This window comes from Dendrobates tinctorius, unplaced genomic scaffold (genome assembly GCF_039654945.1).
Source record: "Dendrobates tinctorius isolate UK_male_01 unplaced genomic scaffold, ASM3965494v1 ptg000040l, whole genome shotgun sequence".
Classification (NCBI taxonomy): domain Eukaryota; kingdom Metazoa; phylum Chordata; class Amphibia; order Anura; family Dendrobatidae; genus Dendrobates; species Dendrobates tinctorius.
Window position 1 is genome coordinate 35,006,888 of NW_027361708.1, and position 26,733 is coordinate 35,033,620.

Below are 26,733 nucleotides of genomic sequence, written 5' to 3' on the forward strand. Positions count from 1 at the left end.
TACACGTGTTCAGTAAAAACAGAGTGATGTCTGTAATGGTGTCCCCGGCCCTAACTGACACTCACTCTGCATTGGGGCCAGCTGGCAGTCAGTGCAGGGATGCCATCCCCGTGAATGAAACTGGAACACTGGCTAGGAGAATAAAGTTAATTTTCTCCCCGCAGTGTTCGTCTAAGTGCGGTAGTCGGGCAGATTAATAACGCTATTAACCTGCAGATTAACCCCATATCTGCAGGTTAATAACATTTTTTTCTGGTGACAGGATCTCTTTAAGAGACTACGCTCTTGCTTGTCCCACCTACACTCCACACAGAAGTTTGCATTTATCATGCGAATTGCTCTGCATCTGGCGATTCTTGTTCCTGATATGTCACTACCTTTCTCAGAATTCTGACTGTTCTTGACTATACTTGGCTTTGTCTGTGCAGCATGCAGATTGCAAAATACTCTAAGCATTAGTAGAGTATGGTTCCTACAGCACTAAGTGGCCAACGCATTTCTAGTCAAAGCTTTTTTGTAAGGGAAACACCGTCTTTTTCCCCCATTAGCCGTCCATGACGTACGGTATATATCCATGATCAACGCTTGTTAATTTTTGCTCCACGATGGATATATAGCTCATGCTTATCAGGCATGCAGTGCCTCTGTACTCATGCTGTTAGCTGCAGGAGCAAAGTTGATAAATATAGACGGCCTTCAATTAAAACTGCACAGATTAGTGAAAACATCAATTCGCATTCTTTAACTTTTTAGCCATTGACAATGGCATCTAAGTGATTAGAAAGAGAGAGGGACGGCTGCTGTCAGCCCATCGACATTGGGATAAAGACGGAATCAAGACAATCATCTTTCCTTAGTTACTCCTCCTGGTGTTTGAGATTTTATTTCTTGAACTGAATTTTCTAATGCAAACTAAAATAAAACATTAATTATAACATTTATTTTTATTTAATTATTTATTTTATTGGCACTGTCTCCATTGGGGCTCACAATCTAGATTCCCTATCAGTATGTCTTTGGAATGTGGGAGGAAACTGGAGTACCCGGAGGAAACCCACGCAAACACGGGGAGAACACACAAACTCCTTGCAGATGTTGTCCTTGGTGGGATTTGAACCCAGGACCCCAGCGCTGAAGTTATTAATGGCATGACACTTGTTAATACATGATATAATAGCACTGCACTTCTTGATTTTCATACTCTCACCTATTGATCCACCTAATCTTCCTTCCCACCTGTGGTAAACACTTCTCCCTTCCGTGCCGATCATACTGTAGTTTGGACAGATTATAGCTGAATAGCTACAGTATCTCATTTTCCATTTTTTATAACCCTCCTACACAAATACAAACAGAATCCCAAATTATTTTTACTAGCATAATTGCCAATTTGCCTCCCCTATTGACCTATGCACATCTGTACATAGACCTAATATTACAGATTATTATAGCATTTGCCACTTCATGATGGCTCTGTAAAGTTGCATATTATGCATTCTTCTGGGGGACTCTAGATCTGTAATACAGGATTTGATGGAACATGCCATGATTATTTCTAGTGCATGGGAGAGAGCAGCATTACCATTTCGGGTCATATGCAATGCAATATCCACTGTGCAAAGTTGTGCCATTCCCACTTCACTTTGTCACCTTCAATCATCTGATCTCTGGAGATGCCATCTGACATTAAGGAATTCTTTAAAGGGGAACTGTCACTTTGGAAAACACTACCTAAGGATATAGGGTCAATCTGCAGGTAAATAGTCGATGCTGCCCAGCCGCCTTACTGAACTTTCCTCCTGGGAGACGCTGGCTGTCAGTTATAGGGGCATGCGCAGAGCAGATACAGTCATCACTCGCAGCAACACTCACTGTACTGTGAGCAGCGTCTGTCAGCATGAAAAAAGCACAGACGTGTATAGCACCATAGGTTATAATGGGTACGTGTGGTATCTGTGAAAACAACAGATACCACAAATACTGGTAACATGGACATGTGAAGAAGACCTAATTTTCACCAGTTTTCCCATCTTCAAGATCTGTGCATAATTTGCAATTGACCTGTTTTGATGGGTGTTTTTTAGAGTTCATGATGGGTTCAGGAGGCAGGGAGGAGGGGAAGTATTGTCCCATAAGTGGAAAAATGAGCAGATTCCTCTCATAAGATATATTACAAAGTTTCTTATATTCGCTTGCACTAGTGATTTATGCAATGCTTGGAGACTACAGTGCCATTTAACCCCTTTCCGACATTGGGTGTAATAATACGCCCATGTCAGAATCCCTCCTTTTGATGTGGGCTCTGGCGCTGAGCCCAAATCTTTATCGGCACATGTCTGCTGTTTTGAACAGCTGATATATGCCTCTAACAGTCGAGGGTGGAATCGCAATCCACCCGCAACTGTTAACCCGTTAAATTCCACTGTCAATCTCTGACAACGGCATTTAACTCCCGCTTCCGGAAAGCGCGCTGGAAATCTCGACCGTCAGTGACCCCGTCACGTAATCACGGGTCACTTGTGGGTTGGCATGACAAGAAGAGGTCTCCAGCAGACCTCTATGGTTCTCATAGCAAGTGAGCATTTCTTCTGCATACAGGCGATCTGATCATCACCTGTATGTAGCAGAGCCAATCGAACAACTGCAGCTTCTGGTCTCCCATGGAGTCTATTGAAGCATGAAAAAAGTAAAAAAATATTGCTTTTAAAAATATTTAAAAAATATAAAAAAAGTATAAAAGTTCAAATCACCCCCCTTTCGCCCCATTCAAAATAAAACAATAAAAAATCAAACACACACATATTTTGCATCGTCACATTCAGAGTCGCCCAATATCTAACATATAAAGATCAATGTGTGTGTGTATATTTGTATGTATGTGTGTATGTCCGGGATTGGCATCTGCACCGTCGCAGCTACAGCCATAAAATTTTGCACAGTCACACGTCTGGACCCTGAGAGTGTCATAGGCTATGTTGTGAGGCGAAATTTTAACCCCGCGCGTTCCAATTCACCAAACAATTTTGCCCCTTTCTACATAATGGGGAAAAAGTGAAAGGAAAAGTGTTGGAGGCAAATTGACAGCTGCCAGATGTGAACAAGGGGGACTTAAAGAATGAGAGCGATGGCGCCAAAGAGTATATACCGTACAGTTGTTAAAGTGGGGCCCTGACATGGGATACTCACCACACATGGGGATATGAACACACACACAAAATGCGCCACAAACTACCACGTGCTTCAACACATATACCACCCTCAGCACACATTTCACCACACATACACCAACCTCGCCACATAAAAGTCGAAACACAAAAGTCGCCACTCAAAACTCGCCACGCTGTCCCAGAGCTGTTTAAAAGATGAAAAATGAGCTGTGATTGGTTGCTATCAGCAACAGTTTTCTTCGTAGACAGTTGTGGTAACTGATGCCTATTATTCTTATCATTTCTATGGTGTTATCGTCCTTCTGTAAAGCTGGAAATAACACAATTTATTACCGTGCCAACACAGACCACCCTCTGACACAGACTGCAGGGGGAGCCCAGTATCACACAGGATAGGATTAGATACATGGCTCAGCAGTCAGTATCACACAGGATAGGATTAGATACACAGCTCTGCAGTCAGTATCACACAGGATAGGATTAGATGCATGGCTCAGCAGTCAGTATCACACAGAATAGGAATAGATACACGGCTCAGCAGACAGTATCACACAGGATAGGATTAGATACACGGCTCAGCAGTCAGTATCACACAGGATAGGATTAGATACATGGCTGAGCAGTCAGTAACACACATGATAGGATTAGGTACACGGCTCAGCAGTCAGTATCACACAGGATAGGGTTAGATACACGGCTCAGCAGACAGTATCACACAGGATAGGATTAGATACACTGCTCAGCAGTCAGTATCACACAGGATAGGATTAGATACATGGCTGAGCAGTCAGTAACACACATGATAGGATTAGGTACACGGCTCAGCAGTCAGTATCACACAGGATAGGGTTAGATACACGGCTCAGCAGACAGTATCACACAGGATAGGATTAGATACACTGCTCAGCAGTCAGTATCACACAGGATAGGATTAGATACATGGCTGAGCAGTCAGTAAAACATGATAGGATTACATACACAGCTCAGCAGAAAGTATCACACGGGAGAGGATTAGGTACACAGCTCAGCAGACATTATCACACAGGATAGGGTTAGATACACAGCTCAGAAACAGGATGTGCCAAAGGAGAGGACATTTTAATTCCAAGAATACCACTCATTCCATCTGATTTGTTTTTTGACTTTAAACGCCTCCAGTTTCCAGTTGAACTGCTATTTGCAGTGTCCATTAACAATGCTCAGGGACAGTCCTTGAAAGTAGTAGGAATCGATTTGCAATCTCCATGCTTTTCTCATGGTCAACTTTACGTGGTCTGTTCAAGAGTTGGAACTGCCAAAAATCTGTTCATCTTTGCACCAAAAGGAAAAACCAAACATGTTGTTTATCAAAAGGCTCTTGAATGAGTTAAAAATAAAATGCTATCAATACTTGGGTAATCGTTTAGTTAATTTGTGTTGCAAATCTGTAGTGTTGAATATTTGATGTGAAATGTTTTTATGTGCAATATAATCGTTATAATTTGTTATATCTAACCACAGTTGGTTACTATGCCCAGGCAACGCCGGGCTCTTCAGCTAGTGTCAATATAAAAAAAGAATTAACCTGATCGCTAAACGTCAGAATTACGTTTTTTTTGGTCGCCGCTACAATGCAATCAAATCTAATGACTGGCGATCAAAACATCGTATCTACACTAAAATGGTATGAATAAAAACATCAGCTCAGCATGCAGAAAATAAGCCCTCACACAGACCCAGATCATGAAAAATAGAGACGCTACAGGTCTCGGAAAATTGCGCCATTTTTTTTACCAACGTTTGGACTTTTTTTTCACCACTTAAATAAAAAATAACCTAGACATATTTGGTGTCTATGAACTCATAATGACCTGGAGAATCATATTGTCAGGTCAGCTGTAATATTTAGTGAACATGGTTAAAAAAAAAGAACTGTGAAATTGCACTTTTTTTTGCAATTTCACCGCACTTTGAATTGTTTCCCCATTACAGTATATACAGTATACACCAATGGTGTCTTTCAAGAGTACAACTTGTTCTGCAAAAAACAAGCCCTCACGTGGCAAATTTGACAGAGAAATAAAAAAGTTATGGCTCTGGGAAGAAGGGGAGCAAAAAACGAAAACGCAAAAATGGAAAATGGCCCGGGGGTTAAGGGGTTAAATACAAACATAAATTATTCCATTAACAGTGTTTTATAACTAAAAAAGGAAATAATCCATATTGCAGCAGATGTGATAGATAAACAAAATAAACTTTCTTCCAAAACAGTCTGGTACAGAAGCTACGGCTGTCCTCACAGTACTTGTTTTCAAGCCATTGGCACTTGACTACTGCAACCGAATAGTGGCCTCAGCACTCTTTAGGAACAATCCACTAGTTAGCATTTGTTGATTTTGTGACAAACATTAAGTGATATTATTCCTCTGTATTCCTCCTGCATTTCTTTGATTCTTGCTTTTATCCATCCAATCCTTGCACATATTTTTTGGCTATATGGTATCGTAGTTGTACTGTCCCCAAGAAGAAAGTCATCTTATCACTTATGCCCCACATTGTGAACAGTGTTGATAAGAAATGTAAACAATTCTTGAACTTCTATTTATTTGTTCATTTTCCGTCCCTCGATTAACATTTATCCTATGCTCTATGCTGAGCCCTTATGTGGGGGTTTGCATATCAATCCCCTCTAATATGGCGATGTTCTGTCATTTTATTCTTGCATACAACTCTGGTTGACCACGATTTTGTGCACTAAAAAGATGAGCACCACCTCATCCATCAGAGGCTTTATCTGATTTATGTCTTTTGGAGGTTTAAAGGGAAATTTTGAGTTAAGAGCCCATGAAAAATGTAAAATTAACCTAATATTGAAGGCAGTAAAAAATATTATGTACCCCAAAATACTACCAATATACAGTAAATGTCAACATATTTACCCCACTTAGATCCATCATCTGTCAATCGAAATATAGGAGGTTTCCACTTCACAGGTAACTCATATACTATTGAAAAGAGACATGTCTCTCTTCTTAAATAAACTCCAGTGAAATCCATTTGCCCCCTCCTTTCTGAGTCCCACAGTGAACCTAAACCACAGATAGCATCCACATGTATGGCAATAATGAAGTGGGAAGAACTCACTTATTAATTTACGGGGTGGTTGTCTCCAAAAATCACAAGCTGGGCACAATGTATGGGCACCAAGCTGGCATAGTTGAAAATTTCCTGAAAAAAGTATGGAGTGGATGTGGCAGAGTGAATCACCTATGGTGCCAAAATAGTTACTGCAGCCATGGATGAATTTATTGAAAGTGTAATTTTCAATATGGGGTCAAATTGGGGGGTTTGAGCTCTGATGACACAGGGCCAGCATCATTAATGAACAGCCAAGGAATGACATGGCCAAGAGGGTTGCCAATCATCCAGAAATTACAGGAAAGTCCATAAAAATATGGCACTTTTGTGCACTGTTCGTAAAAAAATTGTAAGGTGTCCGTGATTTTTTTTTAAAGTTTAAAAAATGTACAGAGATTATTTAACAGAAAATGTCTTAATTTTACAGTTCACAGGAATGCAGCTGATGTCTTCATATCATAATTATGGACTGTAGACATGGTATAAGCATAATGATTTATTGTAGTTTTCCAATGTGTCCTTAAAATAATGTCTGTCCATCATTTTTTGATAACAAATAAAGCAAGCTACATTCTGTAACATTATAGCATGCAAACATAAAATACTGTATATGAAATTGGAACTGCATTACTGCTCTAGAAAATAAATTAAAATTAAGATACTTTGTCCATAAATTGGCAAATTCATGTGTGCCCAACAGCCAACAACAAGGTGTTCCTCTTTGCTGGGAACCTAACCTAAATGATACCTCTCCTCATCTGCTAGTCCACAACTATATAGGTAGGAAGGATCCTGCTGTGATTAAAACCACCATAGGCTGATGGTTGGAGTGGTTAATCAGAGAGCCTATGTATACAAATATCAAAGGACTGACCATCACTTCCATCTTCGGAAAACAGGTGTGAACAGGTGCAAGCTAAGTGTAGTCTCCTCAATATAGCCTATAGCAGTTTCAATCGCAGCATGATCCTACCTACCTATTTAGTTTTGGGCTAGCAGCCCAGGAGAGGTATCATTCAGCTTAGATTCCCAGCAAAGAGGATAGTCTTGTTGTTGGCTGCTGGGCACACAATCTATGTGCTAAGTATCTTCATTTTAACCTATTTTCTATAGCAGTAATACAATTCCAATTTCATATATTTCATGTTTGCATGCTATAGTGCTACAAAGTGTAGCTTTATTTGTTAGTTATAGATGGAGAAGGCTACTCTTAGCTTGCACCTGTTCACACCTGTTTTCTGTTTGGAGCTGACAGTCAGTCTTTAATATTCATGAATTTTTCTAAGCTGCCCAGAAAGAAATAAAAAGTCAAATTGGTAACTCTGATGTCCAGAGAAGCAATGAGCACACTATTATATACAGGAATATGCCAGAGATTGACAGGTGGCCTCTCACAACAATGGGTGACATTAGAGAACTCTGGCGACCCACTAGAAGCTGCTCTCTATAGTGACTGCGGTGTCTAATTGATGAGAGCTAAGGGAGTGGGCTACCTCTGCCCTTTTATAGCTAACCCTACCAGTTTGCATTTTCCACCCAAAATAAATTATGAAAGTTAAATGTTATAGTATATGTACCCCAAAATGTGGTACAAGTTACATAAACCAATACATGTTTGAATACATAATGTTATATGACTCAAAAATGTTATGGGATCCATAAAAAAACCCAATAAAGTTTATGTCTAGTGTTAGACATGCATTAAACGCTGATTTCGTACTATCATTAAAAAGTGCGTGTAAGTGAAGCGCACATTACAGTACGCTCAGCGGGTGCGGCAGGTGCAAGGACGGTTGCAGATCTGTTTCTTATCAGTTACTGTAGCTCCGCTTTAAGGATTTAGTGTCAAACTGGGAGTTAACTCTACATCACAGACATAGATCACATCTTCTATCATCATAAGAGATTAACGGGGAGTAACATTCATTTATAAGTCTCTTTATAGCTCAGGAGCAGACACAAAATTCTGCATGGCAAATCTTATGAATAACCTGAGAGACAGAGGCGGCTTTACTCCTCGACCTAGAAGTGATTACTATGGTGCAATAGATTTGTATGTGGCCTTCTTCAGCCGCATCCACACATCACTGACGTAAGTTTTGGTACACTGTGATATTTATGCAATCTTTGCTTATTTCTACAGTCATTTATAACAAGTTTTACTAAGTTTGTAAATACAATGACTTATGTATCACAATACATCCCACCTGATTCTGAGCTTCTCATCCAGTTTTCCAGTCTCTCATGGTTCTGCAGCTCCCTGCTGGATGCCTGTTTTTCTCAAACTTGGTTGCCCTTTGCTGGGGGGGTTGGATGGAAAGATAGAGGCAGCAAGAGGGAGGAGAGTGGTGTGGGTGATGCAGACAAAGGAGAGAAAGTAAAACGTTAATGGAAACTAATTAGAAACATTTTGTAAATCTTGTCTTATTCTGCAGAACAAGGCAAAAGAATAGCGGCATCCACCGGATTGCCGTAACATCAAGGAGAAATCCTCCAAACTTGGCGTTACCTTTTCTTAGATCTTCTCCAGATTTGTTCCCCTTGGTAAAGTTTAATGTTGTCTCCCTAACAGCTCATTTCCCCCTGTGAGATGTTTACATGGTACAGTCTGGTCGCTGGGTTTTATTCACTGAATGCCAGCCTTCAGGTTGCTCTGAAGTTGAGATGGGCTTTAAAAAGGAGGGGGAGGGCAAGATGGTGTGAAGGTTCCTATAAAGAGCCTCTTTATAGTCTTTCCACCAGCTTATTTCCCAGAAATCTTTTAGTCAATATATCCAGTGACAAGAGATTTTAAAGCATAATAATATCAATTCCTTTATTAAAGTTATAGAATAAATGAGATTAGAATTGTCATTCATTTGTAGCAGAAGAAGCCATCTGTAACCCCAGATTTTTGTTACTGTTATGTTATGTGACCTTCAATGATATTCTTCATCCTGATTTTGTCTACTTCATGCTCAATATTTTGGCTTTTTTGCAGAATTAGAAAAAAATACAATTGTTAATATGTAATTCAGAAGTCAAATGCACTTTAACAAAATGAAAGTTAATGTTCTATTCGGAATAAAAAGAAAAAATGATGCTTAAACAGGCCTTCATTTATAATATATATATATACATATATATACTGCTCAAAGAAATTAAGGGAACACAAACAGCCTGTTGCAACTGGAATAGTGCTCCCTTTTTTTGAGCAGTATATACAGTATATATATATTATTATTATTATTTATTTATGTAGCACCATTGATTCCATGGCGCTGTACATAAGAAGGGGTTACATACAAATTACAGTTATCACTTACAGTGAACAAACTTACAATGACAGACTGATACAGAGGGGAGAGGATCCTGCCCTTTCGGGCTTACATGCTACAGGATGGTGGGGAAGGAGACAGTAGGTTGGTGGGTTGCAGCAGTTTCGGTGTTGGTTGAGGTGATATCTCCGGTAGTGATGAGAAGGTAGTAGGGTCATTGCAGGCTATAGGCTTTCTTTTATATATATATATATATATACACACACATATACTGTATGTTCTTTTATATATATATATATATATATATATATATATATATATATGTTTATTATAGTATACTAACTGTAAATGGTGGACAGGGTTTAAAGGGTTAATCTTCTGCTTAATTGAGTTATGAAGGTGCCCGACTAATGTACCGAAAATGTAACTACCAGCAGAAAATGAAGTTTATTCCACCTGGAAGTTGCCAGCTTTATGTCATACAGGTGTGGTGGTGCAGATACAGTCACTGTTCACAGCCCTGTAAGAATTTTCTGACACATTGACTGACAGCCAGCTGTGCAACAAGTGCAAGCAAGCTGTCAGTCAAAATGCCAGAGAGTGCTTACAGGAATAAATTCATCTTCTCCCAGGAGCCCCAATTTTAGTATGGTAGTCTGGCACTTTTCTTACGCAATTGACCTACAGATTAAAGGTTCCCTATAAAGAGGGGATTATACAGTCATCATTTTTTACTACTTATAATGTAGATCAAAACTGGGTATACTGCGCCCCACAGGTCATATCCAGCTCTCTGGCTATTCCAGTCCAGCCCACGAACCAAAACAGCCAAAACAGTGTCACTCCGGCCGCACTATTTTCTCGCTTGCCATATGTTAGCTGCTGCTCGCTGTCACTGCTATTCGCTTCCTCAGGATACAAATAGCGGTGAATACATCGATGGAGGACAGAGGTATCATGTCTTTCTTCCACCAATCAACGTTCACATCTGAAACAGCAGACACGATGACGTCACTTTTTATTTGCTGTACAGAGAACCAATGCACCAAAGACAGGAGCAAAGCATGGGGCAATGGGACAGAGGTGAGTATGTGTTGTTTTTTTTTTCATATGTGTATTGGATGTGTGCCTGCATATAAGAGGCTATGTGGGTGCTTATACTGTATGTAGGAGGCTTTGTGGGGGTTCCTCTTGTATACAGTCATATGTAAAAGTTTGGGCACCCCTATTAATGTTAACCTTTTTTCTTTATAACAATTTTGGTTTTTGCAACAGCTATTTCAGTTTCATATATCTAATAACTGATGGACTCAGTTATATTTCTGGATTCAAATGAGGTTTATTGCACTAACAGAAAATGTGCAATCTGCATTTAAACAAAATTTGACCGGTGCAAAAGTATGGGCACCTCAACATAAAAGTGACATTAATATTTCGAAGATCCTCTTTTTGCAAAAATAACAGCCTCTAGTCGCTTCCTGTAGCTATTAATGAGTTCCTGGATCCTGGATGAAGGTATTTGTGACCATTCCTGTTTACAAAACAATTCCAGTTCAGTTAAGTTTGATGGTCGCCCGCTTCAAATCATCCCACAGATGTTCAATGATATTCAGGTCTGGGGACTGGGATGACCATTCCAGAACATTGTAATTGTTCCTCTGCATGAATGCCTGAGTAGATTTGGAGCGGTGTTTTGGATCATTGTCTTGCTGAAATATCCATCCCCTGCGTAACTTCAACTTCGTCACTGATTCTTGCACATTATTGTCAAGAATCTGCTGATACTGAGTTGAATCCATGCGACCCTCAACTTTAACAAGATTCCCGGTGCCGGCATTGGCCACACAGCCCCAAAGCATGATGGAACCTCCACCAAATTTTACTGTGAGTAGCAAGTGTTTTTCTTGGAATGCTGTGTTTTTTAGCCTCCATGCATAACGCCTTTTTGTATGACCAAACAACTCAATCTTTGTTTCATCAGTCCACAGGACCTTCTTCCAAAATGTAACTGGCTTGTCCAAATGTGCTTTTGCATACCTCAGGCGACTCGGTTTGTGGCGTGCTTGCAGAAACGGCTTCTTTCGCATCACTCTCCCATACAGCTTCTCCTTGTGCAAAGTGCGCTGTATTGTTGACCGATGCACAGTGACACCATCTGCAGCAAGATGATGCTGCAGGTCTTTGGAGGTGGTCTGTGGATTGTCCTTGACTGTTCTCACCACTCTTCTTCTCTGCCTTTCTGATATTTTTCTGGGCCTGCCACTTCGGGGCTTAACAAGAACTGTACCTATGTTCTTCCATTTCCTTACTATGCTCCTCACAGTGGAAACTGACAGGTTAAATCTCTGAAACAACTTTTTGTATCCTTCCCCTGAAAAGCTATGTTGAATAATCTTTGTTTTCAGATCATTTGAGAGTTGTTTTGAGGAGCCCATGATGCCACTCTTCATAGGAGAATCAAATAGGAGAACTACTTGCAAGTGGCCACCTTAAATACCTTTTCTCATGATTTGATACACCTGGCTATGAAGTACAAAACCAATTTAGTGCTTCAGGAAGTCAGTAAAAAGTAGTTAGGAGCATTCAAATCAAGAAAATGATAAGGGTGCCCATAATTTTGCACCGGTCAAATTTTGTTTAAATGCAGATTGCACATTTTCTGTTAGTACAATAAACCTCATTTGAATCCAGAAATATAACTGAGTCCATCAGTTATTAGATATATGAAACTGAAATAGCTGTTGCAAAAACCAAAATTGTTATAAAGAAAATAGGTTAACATTAATAGGGGTGCCCAAACTTTAACATATGACTGTATAAGAGGCTATGTAGGCGCTTATACTGTATGTAGGAGGCTTTGTGGGGGATCCTCTTGTATATAGGAGGCTATGTGGGTGCTTAAACTGTATACTGGAGGCTATGTGGGTCTCCTACTGTATATAGGAGGTCATGTGGGGCTCATACTGTATATAGGTGGCTATGTGGGGCTCAAAATGTACAGTATATTGGGAGCTATGTTGGGTTTTCTTCTGTATACAGGGGCTAAGTGAGGGATCACACCGTATACTGGGGGCTTTGTTAAGGCTCATTGTATATACAGAAGCTATGTGTGGTCTCATACTGTATATGGAGAGAAAATGTGGGGGTTCATACTGTATATAGGGGTTACGTGGGGGCTGACACTGTATATAAAGGGCTATATAAAGACTGATATATTAATATAATAGAGAGTTGTACAGTCATACATTTTTATGACTTATAATTTAGATCAAAGCTGGGCATAGAGAGGATATGTGGGGTCTTATACAGCATATGGAGAGGCTACGTGTAGGCTCATATTGTATATAGGAGGATATGTGGGTTTCTTACTGCATGTAGGGGCTATCTGTGTTCTCAGACTATGTAAAGAAGCTATATGGGGCTCATACTGAATAGCGGGCTATGTGATGATGACTCATACTGCAAATATGAGTCTATCTGAGGGATCAAATTGTATAAAAAAGGCAATATGAGTGTTGCATACTGTATATTGAGTGGCTATGTGGGTGCTTACACTGTATACAGAGGGTTATTTGGTTGGGTGGCTCATACTATATAGAGAGGGTCTGTATGGGGGCTCACACTGTACAAAAGGGGTTATGTGGATCTCATACTATAAATAGAGGGACTATGTGCGGGCTCACATTGTGTGTAGGGGGCTGTGTGCAGGCTTATGATATATAGGGTGGCTGTGTGAGGGCTGATATGGTATTTAGGGGGCTGTGTGGGGTCATACTGTTTATAAGAGATTTCGGCATACTTACAGTGGGTATGGAAATTATTCAGACGTCTTTACATTTTTCACTCTTTGTTTCATTGCAGCCATTTGGTAAATTCAAAAAAGTTCATTTTTTCTCATTAATGTATACCCTGCAATCCAACTTGACTGAAAAAAACAGAAATGTAGAAATTTTTGCAAATTTATTAAAAAAGAAAAACTGAAATATCACATGGTCATAAGTAGAGTTGAGCGAAACGGGTCGGTCAATTTCAAAAGTCGCCGACTTTTGGCAAAGTCGGGTTTCATGAAACGAAACCCAACCCTAGGATGAGGTCGGACACGAGGTCGGCGACTTACGCGCCAAAGTCGCGTTTCAAAAGTTTGTTTTGCGCTCTTTTTCAGCCAATCAGGATCCACGGACACTGTGGGCAACGTGATGACATAGGCACGGGTCACCACCATCTTTCAGAAGGGCATGCAAGTGATTGGCTTGCTTTGGTGGGCTTCACAGGGGGTATAAAAGGGCGTGCACGCCGACCGCCATCTTACTTCTGCCGATCTTAGCATAGGGAGAGGTTGCTGCTGATTCTGTAGGGAGAGCGTTAGGCAGGGAAGAAGAAAAAAAAACTGCTTCTGCTGCTAGCGATTGTGCCTGTACAACACACCAGTCACTGTGTGTGCAGTGCAAGGGGAGGCTATATTGTGGTGTATCAGTGGTGTTGGTTGTTGGGCTGCCTTCTAAGGCTTCCTGACAGCTGCATTGCTGTTTACCCACTGCTCTGCAAACTGCTTTTTTAAAAGCAATCCCAATTTTTTTTTTTTGTCCTGCTGAGGTACTGAGCATGCATTTTTTCACACCATACAGCAGTGTACGCTCCTCACACAGTACCGTGTAACGGCTGTTATCACAGCCACAGTGAAGCTATCTGTGTCACTCTGTGAGAATAAGTCGAGGACATGTTCCGTTCTTACAGACCTGCACTCTAGGGAGATTCCTATTCTGCCCAATTCTACATACACCTTGTAGTTTGTGATACACTAGCCAATTTCTGCCTGTGACATAGCACTCAGATATTCAGTGGGCCTCACACAGTCCAAAAGTGTCCAGTGTCCACAAGTGTCTGCAGAAATTCAAAATCTCCCTTATCCTCTAGTCACTTTTGTCACAGCTGTGCCATCGAGCCTGTGACATAGCGCTCAGATATTCAGTGGGCCTCACACAATCCAAAAGTGTCCAGTGTCCACAAGTGTCTGCAGAAATTCAAAATCTCACTTATCCTCTAGTCACTTTGGTCACAGCTGTGCCATCGAGCCTGTGACATAGCGCTCAGATATTCAGTGGGCCTCACACAATCCAAAAGTGTCCAGTGTCCACAAGTGTCTGCAGAAATTCAAAATCTCACTTATCCTCTAGTCACTTTGGTCACAGCTGTGCCATCGAGCCTGTGACATAGCGCTCAGATATTCAGTGGGCCTCACACAATCCAAAAGTGTCCAGTGTCTGCAGCAATTCAAAATCTCACTTATCCTCTAGTCACTTTGGTCACAGCTGTGCCATTGAGCCTGTGACATAGCGCTCAGATATTCAGTGGGCCTCACACAATCCAAATGTGTCCAGTGTCCACAAGTGTCTGCAGAAATTCAAAATCTCACTTATCCTCTAGTCACTTTGGTCACAGCTGTGCCATCGAGCCTGTGACATAGTGCTCAGATATTCAGTGGGCCTCACACAATCCAAAAGTGTCCAGTGTCCACAAGTGTCTGCAGAAATTCAAAATCTCACTTATCCTCTAGTCACTTTGGTCACAGCTGTGCCATCGAGCCTGTGACATAGCGCTCAGATATTCAGTGGGCCTCACACAATCCAAAAGTGTCCAGTGTCTGCAGAAATTCAAAATCTCACTTATCCTCTAGTCACTTTGGTCACAGCTGTGCCATCGAGCCTGTGACATAGCGCTCAGATATTCAGTGGGCCTCACACAATCCAAAAGTGTCCAGTGTCCACAAGGGGTCTGCAGAAATTCAAAATCTCACTTATCCTCTAGTCACTTTGGTCACAGCTGTGCCATCGAGCCTGTGACATAGCGCTCAGATATTCAGTGGGCCTCACACAATCCAAAAGTGTCCAGTGTCCACAAGTGTCTGCAGAAATTCAAAATCTCACTTATCCTCTAGTCACTTTGGTCACAGCTGTGCCATCGAGCCTGTGACATAGCGCTCAGATATTCAGTGGGCCTCACACAATCCAAAAGTGTCCAGTGTCCACAAGTGTCTGCAGAAATTCAAAATCTCACTTATCCTCTAGTCACTTTGGTCACAGCTGTGCCATCGAGCCTGTGACATAGCGCTCAGATATTCAGTGGGCCTCACACAATCCAAAAGTGTCCAGTGTCCACAAGTGTCTGCAGAAATTCAAAATCTCCCTTATCCTCTAGTCACTTTTGTCACAGCTGTGCCATCGAGCCTGTGACATAGCGCTCAGATATTCAGTGGGCCTCACACAATCCAAAAGTGTCCAGTGTCCACTAGTGTCTGCAGAAATTCAAAATCTCACTTATCCTCTAGTCACTTTGGTCACAGCTGTGCCATCGAGCCTGTGACATAGCGCTCAGATATTCAGTGGGCCTCACACAATCCAAAAGTGTCCAGTGTCTGCAGAAATTCAAAATCTCACTTATCCTCTAGTCACTTTGGTCACAGCTGTGCCATCGAGCCTGTGACATAGCGCTCAGATATTCAGTGGGCCTCACACAATCCAAAAGTGTCCAGTGTCCACAAGTGTCTGCAGAAATTCAAAATCTCACTTATCCTCTAGTCACTTTGGTCACAGCTGTGCCATCGAGCCTGTGACATAGCGCTCAGATATTCAGTGGGCCTCACACAATCCAAAAGTGTCCAGTGTCTGCAGAATTTCAAAATCTCACTTATCCTCTAGTCACTTTGGTCACAGCTGTGCCATCGAGCCTGTGACATAGCGCTCAGATATTCAGTGGGCCTCACACAATCAAAAAGTGTCCAGTGTCCACAAGTGTCTGCAGAAATTCAAAATCTCACTTATCCTCTAGTCACTTTGGTCACAGCTGTGCCATCGAGCCTGTGACATAGCGCTCAGATATTCAGTGGGCCTCACACAATCCAAAAGTCTCCAGTGTCCACAAGTGTCTGCAGAAATTCAAAATCTCACTTATCCTCTAGTCACTTTGGTCACAGCTGTGCCATCGAGCCTGTGACATAGCGCTCAGATATTCAGTGGGCCTCACACAATCCAAAAGTGTCCAGTGTCTGCAGAAATTCAAAATCTCACATATCCTCTAGTCACTTTGGTCACAGCTGTGCCATCGAGCCTGTGACATAGCGCTCAGATATTCAGTGGGCCTCACACAATCCAAAAGTGTCCAGTGTCCAGTAGTGTGAGCAGAAATTCAAAATCTCCCCTGTCCTATAGACACCTTGTACCTTGTTTTACAGTACTATATAGTTTGTTGGATTTTGTCAACATTTCTACCAAAAATGAGGAAGGCTGGTGGAAGAGGCCGTGGAATTGGGCGGGGGTTGGCAGCTGGTAATGATGGTGTTGGTGGTGGATCTGATGGTAGTGGCAAGAGCAAAATAGGACCGAATGCAGGAGGTGTTGAGCCTGCGTCATCGTCTGGCTCCATAAGGCTTCGAAGGCTTAGTTTTCTAGGAGTTGGCAAACCGCTTTTGAAGCCTGATGCACAGCCGCTGATGGATGATTCTGCTGGTACATTCACTCAGAGCACTACATTGTCCTCGCAGTGTACAGAGCCAGATTCTGACCCTGATGAGACTCAGGTGCCCCTTCCCGCACACTATACCACCATACACGGTGACACAGAGGAAGGTGCACATGACATTGAAGATGAGGTGATGGATGACCCAGTTGTTGACCCAGATTGGCATCCATTGGGGGAAGAGGGTGCTGCTTCCAATAGCTCAGATGAGGAGCATGCACAGCAGACATCGACATCGCAACAGCTGTTATCTGGCAGGCCCGGAGCACTCCAAAGACAGGTTCCAAAAATCAAAAGAGTTGCTGGACAGCTTGTCCAGAGGGTCAAAACATCACAGCGTGCTAGGCCGCAAAATGTCTGCCAAAGTAGGAAGAGTGCAGTGTGGCACTTTTTTGAACAAAATCCTCATGATCAGGCCAAGGTTATCTGTAAGAAGTGCGCAAAGACCTTTAGCCGAGGGAAAAATCTGAAAAATTTGAATACCAGTTGCATGCTTAGACATTTAACCAGCATGCACTTGCAAGCGTGGACACAACACCAAACCTCAAGTGCCACATGTGCAACTGATCACAACGAAGGTAGTCAGCAACGCTACATTGTTTCCCCCACTGTAAGCCCACCGGTTAGCACAGCAGCAAATGTTGAGGTGTCGTTGCAAGGCCACAGCAGTAAGGGAATCCCACTGTTATATCAACGAAAGACTGATTCTAGGCCATCAGAAAGAACACCAACTCCATCACCATCATCAACCCTCTCTCAGTCCGCCTTGTCCACCGCTACTTCCACCATATGCAGCTCTCAAGTCCAGCTCACCCTCCCAGACACTATGAGTAGGTCAAGAAAGTACTCAGTCTCTCATCCGCGAACACTGGGTTTGAACGCCCACATTGCCAAACTAATCTCGTTTGAGATGATGCCCTTTCGGTTGGTGGAAAGCGCAGCTTTCCGGGAACTCATGGCCTATGCATTACCACGCTATGACCTACCCAGTTGCCACTTCTTCTCTCGCAAAGCCATCCCAGCCCTCCACCATCATGTGAAAGACCGCATTGTCCATGCACTCAAGCAGTCAGTGAGCGGAAAGGTGCACCTCACAACTGATGCATGGTCCAGTCGGCATGGCCAGGGCCGTTACGTGTCCATCACTGCGCACTGGGTTAATGTGGTGGATGCAGGGTCCACAGGGGACAGCGGTGGTGGGACAGTGCTGCCTAGCCCACGGTATAGGAAACAGTTGGCTGTAGGCGTTCGACCCTCCTCCTCCAGAAGCGAAAGCTCGTCCACAGAGCGCAGTCGTACGAGCACTCCATCTGCAGCTGCCACTGTTACACACGAGGTGTCCCCCTATCGAGCAGCTAGTGGAAAGCGTCAGCAGGCTGTGTTGCAGATGATGTGTTTGGGCGACAGACACACCACCGAGGTGCTGGCCGAGTACTTGAAGCGACAAACTGAGTCATGGCTGGGCAGTGTACATCTTGAGGCAGGCAAGGTAGTTAGTGATAACGGCCGTAATTTTGTGGCAGCCATAGCCCTTTCAAAACTCAGCCACAAACCTTGCTTGGCTCACACCTTGAACCTGGTGGTGCAGTGCTTCCTCAAAAATTATCCGGAGTTAACAGCCCTGCTCCAGAAGGTGCGAAGACTGTGCGCGCACATCCGCCGGTCGCCTGTACACTCCGTTCGTATGCAGAAGCTGCAGCGATTGCTCCACCTTCCCAACCACCGCCTCATTATCGACATTGCAACAAGGTGGAACTCCACCCTGCACATGGTGGAGCGGCTGTGCGAGCAGAGGCAGGCCATAATGCATTTGTGGGAGGATACACGGCCAGGCACTTTGAGAGCAGGCATGGAGTTGACAGGTGTGCAGTGGTCGAAGCTGAAAGACCTCTGTAAAGTCCTTCAGTGTTTTGAGGAATGCACACGGCTGGTAAGCGCAGACGACGCCATCCTAAGCATGAGCATCCCACTTATGCGTCTGCTCATGCAAACTTTGACGCACCTTAAGGAGCAGGCTTCTGCAGCCAATGTTGATGAGGAGGAAGAGGAGGAGGGAATCCTTGATGACATTCAGCCATCGTCTGCTCAGGGACCTCTCCTGGACGAGGTGGAGGAAGAAGAGGAGGAGGAGGATGATGGGGATGATTACTTAGGGGAGGAGGATGCATCTCGTGGGGCAAGTGAAAATGTTGGCGTGGCAAGGTCTGGTACAGGGTTTGTGCGTGACTGGAGGGATGTGGATTTGCCAGAAAGTGCTCCTCCAACCAGCACTCGCAGTGCATCATTGACACCGGGAACATTGGCCCACATGTCAGATTATGCCTTGCAGATCTTAAAAAGGGACCCCCGCATTGCCAAAATGATGAACGATGACGACTACTGGTTGGCCAGCATCCTGGATCCACGCTATAAAGTCAAATTACAAAACATCATGCCACAGGAGAACCTTGACCTAATATTGGCTAATAAACAAGCAACTCTGGTAAATCGGTTGCTTGAGGCATTCCCAGCACAAAGCAGCGGTGATGGTTTTCACACGAGCCGTACGGGCCGGGGGCAGCTTGGCAGAGGTGTTCGTGGTGCACACAGCAGAAGTGGCGTTGGAGACAGGGGTTTCATGACAATGTTGTGGACTGATTTTTCAAGTACCGCTCACACAACTGGTAATACTGCATCGATGGAAAGTGACAGGAGACAGCAGTTGTCAACTATGGTTATAAACTACTTTTCCTCCCATATCGATGTTCTCCCACACAGGTCATTCCCCTTTGACTATTGGGCCGCTAAACTGGACACCTGGCCTGAATTGGCACAATATGCCTTACAGGAGCTCGCTTGCCTAGCTGCAAGTGTGCTATCGGAAAGAGTCTTCAGTGCAGCTGGATCAATCCTGACAGAAAAAAGGACCCGTCTGTCAACCCAAAATGTGGATGATCTAACCTTCATTAAAATGAACCATGCATGGGTTTCCAAGGATTTTGTCCCACCTTCCCCTGATGACACATAGGGTGACAGAAAAATGGCTTGCTTTGGTCCACCTCTTCCTGGGACTTGACCTCTTTCGCCTTTTGCATCAGCTGAATGTCCTACATCAACATATGCCACTTTCAAAAACTCCCTAACTGTGCTGCCTCCCCCCCCATGGCCGGGGTCACCACCTAGCGCACGACACCGTGCGAGTGCCATTGCCCTGGACAGGTGGGTAGGCCGACTCTTGGGCGCAGGCACTGGCACAGGGTCCCTCATAGTGCAATCAAGTGTCTCTGACGGTGGTGGTGCACACCCGCCGTCAGACACACCGCCGTACTATGAGGGGCCCAGTGCCAGTACCGACGCCCACAAGTGGGCCCCCCTTGCTTAGGCAGGGCCCCAGCATTTGCAATCTTTACCTCTCCCTGCTCCTCCGCTGTGTAGTCTGGGTCGTCAAATCCATACTGTGCCTGACACCATTTGAACCTGCCTCCTGATGTATAGACATATATTTTGAATGTGTACGCTATCCATACATGTTATCTGGGGATACGGTACCCTTTCTAACCTTTGTGCAATCACGTGCAATCCATACTGGGCCTAACACCGTCTGAGCCTGCCTCCTGATGTATAGACATATATTTTGAATGTGTACGCTATCCATAAATGTTATCTGGGGATACGGTACCCTTTCTAACCTTTGTGCAATCACGTGCAATCCATACTGGGCCTAACACCGTCTGAGCCTGCCTCCTGATGTATAGACATATATTTTGAATGTGTACGCTATCCATACATGTTATCTGGGGATACGGTACCCTTTCTCACCTTTGTGCAATCACGTGTAATCCATACTGGGCGTGAGAACGGCTGGCGAGCTGTTAAGCAAGCTACAGCACCTGTTGTTTGCACACGTAAGTTTTTCATTTTTTCAGGAATGACGGTTAGGCCTAATTCCGGAACTGCGGTTGACCAGCACTTACTGGGAAATCATTGTTCGTGGGTAATAATTGTAATCAGTGATCCCCATCACTAACGTTGTTCAGCGGGTTATCTGCACCTGTAAGCGACAAACGCTGGCCTTTTCAGTGTAGCACACATGCAGCCAAGGACATGTAAGGGCATGACACACCAGTTATTGGCCAATCTCATATGCCAGAGCCTCATGTGTCCCTCTAGTAAGCCGGACTCGGACCGCGGGGCATGACGGAGTCTCGTTCGTTAACGGAATTAAGCTTGCAATGTGTGCATCTGTTCTGTAGCTGGCATGGTTGAGATTTCCCAGGTGGAGTCGAATTTAACCGTAGGCTCCACTCCTGGTGGTGCCCTTCTGGACATTCCTTTAAGGTTCAGCTTTGCAACCATACTGCCCACGTAAAACAAACACTTTGCCTTCATGAACGCTGTTTGGAGGGTCATGACTAGTGTTGAGCATTCCGATACCGCAAGTATCGGGTATCGGCCGATACTTGCTGTATCGGAATTCCGATACCGACTTCCGATATTTTTTCAATATCGGAATTCGGCATCGGAATCGGAAGTTCAGTTGATTGACGGCCTGACGTCATCATGATGCGCGGTGTGTGCGCATCATGATGCGCCGTCATTTCGGGCCTTCCGGGGGTCTCTGCCGGCCTGCCGGGGGGCTGTGCCGGCCTGCCGGGGGGCTGTGTGGACTGCCCGGGGTCTGTACCGGCCTGCCGGGGGGCTGTGCCGGCCTGCCGGTGGTCTGTGCACCCTGTGGGGGTCTGTACCGGCCTGCCGGGGGGCTGTGCCGGCCTGCCGGTGGTCTGTGCACCCTGTGGGGGTCTGTACCGGCCTGCCGGGGGGCTGTGCCGGCCTGCCGGTGGTCTGTGCACCCTGTGGGGGTCTGTACCGGCCTGCCAGGGGGCTGTGCCGGCCTGCCGGGGGGCTGTGCTGATGTCCGGGGGTCTGTGCAAGCATCGTCCGATGGGACTACAAGTCCCATCGGGCGATGCCTGCTACCATGACAGTGATTGACACATTAGCCAATGATGGGACAGTAGTAGTCCCATCATCCGGCTAATGTGTTAAATGTTAAAAAAAAAAAAAAAAAAATACTACATACATACTACATGCATGCTACATACATACTACATGCTACATACATACTACATATATACTACATACATACTACATACATGCTACATACATACTACATGCATGCTACATACATACTACATGCATGCTACATACATACTACATATATACTACATACATACTACATACATGCTACATACATACTGCATGCTACATACATACTACATACATACTACATACATACTACATGCATGCTACATACATACTACATATATACTACATGCATGCTACATACATACTACATATATACTACATACATACTACATACATGCTACATACATACTGCATGCTACATACATACTACATACATACTACATACATACTACATGCATGCTACATACATACTACATGCATGCTACATACATACTACATGCATGCTACATGCATGCTACATACATACTACATGCTACATACATACCACATACATACTACATACATACTACATACATACTACATGCTACATACATACTACATATATACTACATGCATGCTACATACATACTACATGCTACATACATACCACATACATACTACATACATACTACATACATACTACATGCTACATACATACTACATATATACTACATGCATGCTACATACATACTACATGCTACATACATACCACATACATACTACATACATGCTACATATATACTACATGCATGCTACATACATACTACATATATACTACATGCATGCTACATACATACTACATGCTACATGCATGCTACATACATACTACATACATACTACATGCTACATACATACCACATATATACTACATACATACTACATACAATACATTCATACAATACATGCATAGACATACAGTACATATAACATAGAGTAACATACTTACCAATACTTGTCACATTGTTCCCCGAAGCCATTGTCTTTTCCGGAATAAATATTAACATAACAAACCACAAAAATACTCACCCACGATCCGAAGCAGTCCACGAGTGTGTCCCACGACGATCTTGGGTAGAGAACTGCAGCATCAGATGATGCTGCCGTTCTCTACGGGCTGCAGGAATCCAATGACGGAAGGTAGGTATCCTTCCGCACTGTATTCCTCCGCCACTTAAAAAAAAAAAAGTCCCTAGTCTCACTTTATGCCATTGCTGCGTGGGAATTTCCCACACAGCAATGGCATAAAGTGAGACTAGGGACTTTTTTTTTTTTTAAGTGGCGGAGGAATACAGTGCGGAAGGATACCTACCTTCCGTCATTGGATTCCTGCAGCCCGTAGAGAACGGCAGCAACAGCTGATGCTGCAGTTCTCTACCCAAGATCGTCGTGGGACACACTCGTGGACTGCTTCGGATCGTGGGTGAGTATTTTTGTGGTTTGTTATGTTAATATTTATTCCGGAAAAGACAATGGCTTCGGGGAACAATGTGACAAGTATTGGTAAGTATGTTACTCTATGTTATATGTACTGTATGTCTATGTATGTATTGTATGAATGTATTGTATGTATGTAGTATATATGTGGTATGTATGTAGCATGTAGTATGTATGTAGTATGTATGTAGTATGTATGTAGCATGCATGTAGCATGCAGTATGTATGTAGCATGCATGTAGTATATATGTAGTATGTATGTGGTATGTATGTAGCATGTAGTATGTATGTAGCATGCATGTAGTATGTATGTAGCATGCATGTAGTATATATGTAGTATGTATGTAGCATGTAGTATGTAGCATGCATGTAGTATATATGTAGTATGTATGTAGCATGTAGTATGTATGTAGCATGCATGTAGTATATATGTAGTATGTATGTAGCATGTAGTATGTATGTAGCATGCATGTAGTATGTATGTAGCATGCATGTAGTATGTATATGGTATGTATGTAGCATGTAGTATGTATGTAGCATGCATGTAGTATATATGTGTTATGTATGTGGTATGTATGTAGCATGCATGTAGCATGCATGTAGTATGTATGTAGTATGTATGTAGTATATATGTAGTATGTATGTAGCATGTAGTATGTATGTAGCATGCATGTAGCATGCAGTATGTATGTAGCATGCATGTAGTATATATGTAGTATGTATGTAGCATGTAGTATGTAGCATGCATGTAGTATATATGTAGTATGTAGCATGTAGTATGTATGTAGCATGCATGTAGTATATATGTGTTATGTATGTAGCATGTAGCATGCATGTAGCATGCATGTAGTATGTATGTAGTATATATGTGGTATGTATGTAGCATGCAGTATGTATGTAGCATGCATGCAGTATATATGTAGTATGTATGTTGCATGTAGTATTTATGTAGTATGAATGTAGCATGTATGTAGTATGTAGTATGAATGTAGCATGTATGTAGTATGCATGTTGTATGTATGTAGCATGTAATTTTTTTTTTTTTTTTTTTTTTTTACATTTAACACATTAGCCGGATGATGGGACTACTACTGTCCCATCATTGGCTAATGTGTCAATCACTGTCATGGTAGCAGGCATCGCCCGATGGGACTTGTAGTCCCATCGGACGATGCCTGCACAGACCCCCGGAGCCTGCACAGCCCCCCGGAGCCTGCACAGCCCCCCGGCAGGCCGGCACAGCCCCCCGGCAGGCCGGCACAGCCCCCCGGAGCCTGCACAGCCCCCCGGCAGGCCGGCACAGCCCCCCGGCAGGCCGGCACAGCCCCCCGGAGCCTGCACAGACCACCGGCAGGCCGGCACAGACCACCGGAGCCTGCACAGACCCCCTGGCAGGCCGGCACAGCCCACCGAAAGGCCCGTACAGACCCCAGAGAGGCTGTACAAGGGCAGGAAAGGGTTTTTCTTATTCCGATACCGGAAGTCCCATAGACTTGAATGGGACTTCCGGTATCGGAATCGGCGATACCGATACTTTTTTTAAAGATCGGCCGATACCATCCGATACGATACTTTGAAGTATCGGACGGTATCGCTCAACTCTAGTCATGACTCGTGGGAATAACGCCACCCAATCAGTTAACCTGCTAGAGAGATCGTTCGTTGCTCCCAAGCATGGCATCACACTCCCTAGGAAGAAGGTAATGCCACTGTGGCGACCGTACTCCTGGGGGCGACACAAGTGCACTGATGCCCAGCCACTGCTCGATGAATCTGCTGGTACATTGACCCAGACCACTACATTCCCCTCGCACGCTACACGGCCTGAATCTGACCCTGATGAAACTCAGGTTACCCTTCCCATATACAGTTCCATCTTACACGGTGACAAAGAGGAAGCTGCAGATGAAAGTGCAGGTTCGGCCCACCCGCCATCAGACACACCACCGTACTATCAGGGGCCCTGTGCCAGTGCCGTCGCCAACGAGTGGGCCCCCCCTGCTTGCTCAGGATCACAGCACTTGCAAAGTTGAAATACTGTGCAGTGAGATGGAAGATGGGGACGACGAGGAGTCCAGACAAGTACAGGGATTCCCTAGCGAGGAGACTTATTTGATTGTTTTCAATGTTGGGACAGCAATTTTTGGGGAGCACTATACTCTGGAGAATGATAGATGGGGCCCACCATACACTGGAACATTCCAAAGGTGGACATCAGACACTGGAGCAGCATTTACAGGGCCCATTATACACTAGAGCATTAGAAATGGGGCCCATTATGTTTGGAGCATTATTTGGGCCCATAAGACAGTGGAGCTTCATCCATGGGGACCAACATATACTGTAGCATTATGTGGAGCTCATCATATACTGTTTCAAACGTTATATGGGACCAATGATTCTGTATGGAGAAATAGATGGGCCTCGTCATGAGATGTAAAAAGTGAAGTATTTTTCATTGTACTATACCGCTATTTCTCTGCCGTATCGGAGCATGATGAGTTGTGGTATGTGTTAAAGGGGCGCTCTTTCGCCCAGGGCACATGAAAACCTGGAGCCAGCCCTCCCCCCCCACAACTGTAGCCAAATAACCCCCATTTTTCAGTGCGTAACTTGTATTATGAAGTTAATTAAGGTTGACAAGCTTAAGTAAGAAGAATTGATGCTTTTGGCATTCAAATGGGCACTGTAGGTGTGTTTCCTGTCCTCCTCTCACTGGCGACTTTTATTCCCCATTGACTTACATTGGGTTTCGTGTTTCGGGACGACCCCGACTTTTCCCTATAATCGGACGATCTTGCTCGACCCGACTTTTGGAAAAGTCGGGTTTCACGAAACGAAACGCGACCCTAAAAAACCAAAAGTCGCTCAACTCTAGTCATAAGTATTCAAACCCTTTTTTCAGACATTCATATTTAAGTCACATGCTGTCCATTTCCTTGTGATCCTCCTTAAGATGGTTCTACTCCTTCATTGGAGTCCAGCTGTGGTTAATTAAACTGATACGTCTTGATTTGTAAAGGCACACACCTGTCTATATAAGACCTCACAGTGCATGTCAGACCAAATGAGAATCATGAGGTCAAAGGAACTGGACAAGGAGCTCAGAGCCAGAATTGTGACAAGGCACAGATCTGGCCAAGGTTACAAAAGAATTTCTGCAGTACTCAAGTTTCCTAAGAGCACAGTGGCCTCCATAATCCTTGAATAGAAGAAGTTTGGGACGACCCGAAGTCTTTCTA

General features: G+C 43.7%; 1 protein-coding gene and 1 long non-coding RNA gene across 3 annotated transcripts in view; one reads left to right on the forward strand and one right to left on the reverse strand.

The window, feature by feature from the left end:
* The window catches only part of LOC141088721 (uncharacterized), a 400,341-nt gene extending 391,755 nt beyond the window's left edge, over positions 1 to 8,586 (reverse strand). The window contains exon 1 of the long non-coding RNA XR_012232034.1: positions 8,492 to 8,586. This is a non-coding gene — a long non-coding RNA (uncharacterized lncRNA). The remainder of the gene's footprint in view (positions 1 to 8,491) is intronic.
* The window catches only part of CDH23 (cadherin related 23), a 1,761,581-nt gene that overhangs the window by 1,376,229 nt on the left and 358,619 nt on the right, over positions 1 to 26,733 (forward strand). The gene's annotated exons all lie outside the window — the stretch shown is intronic.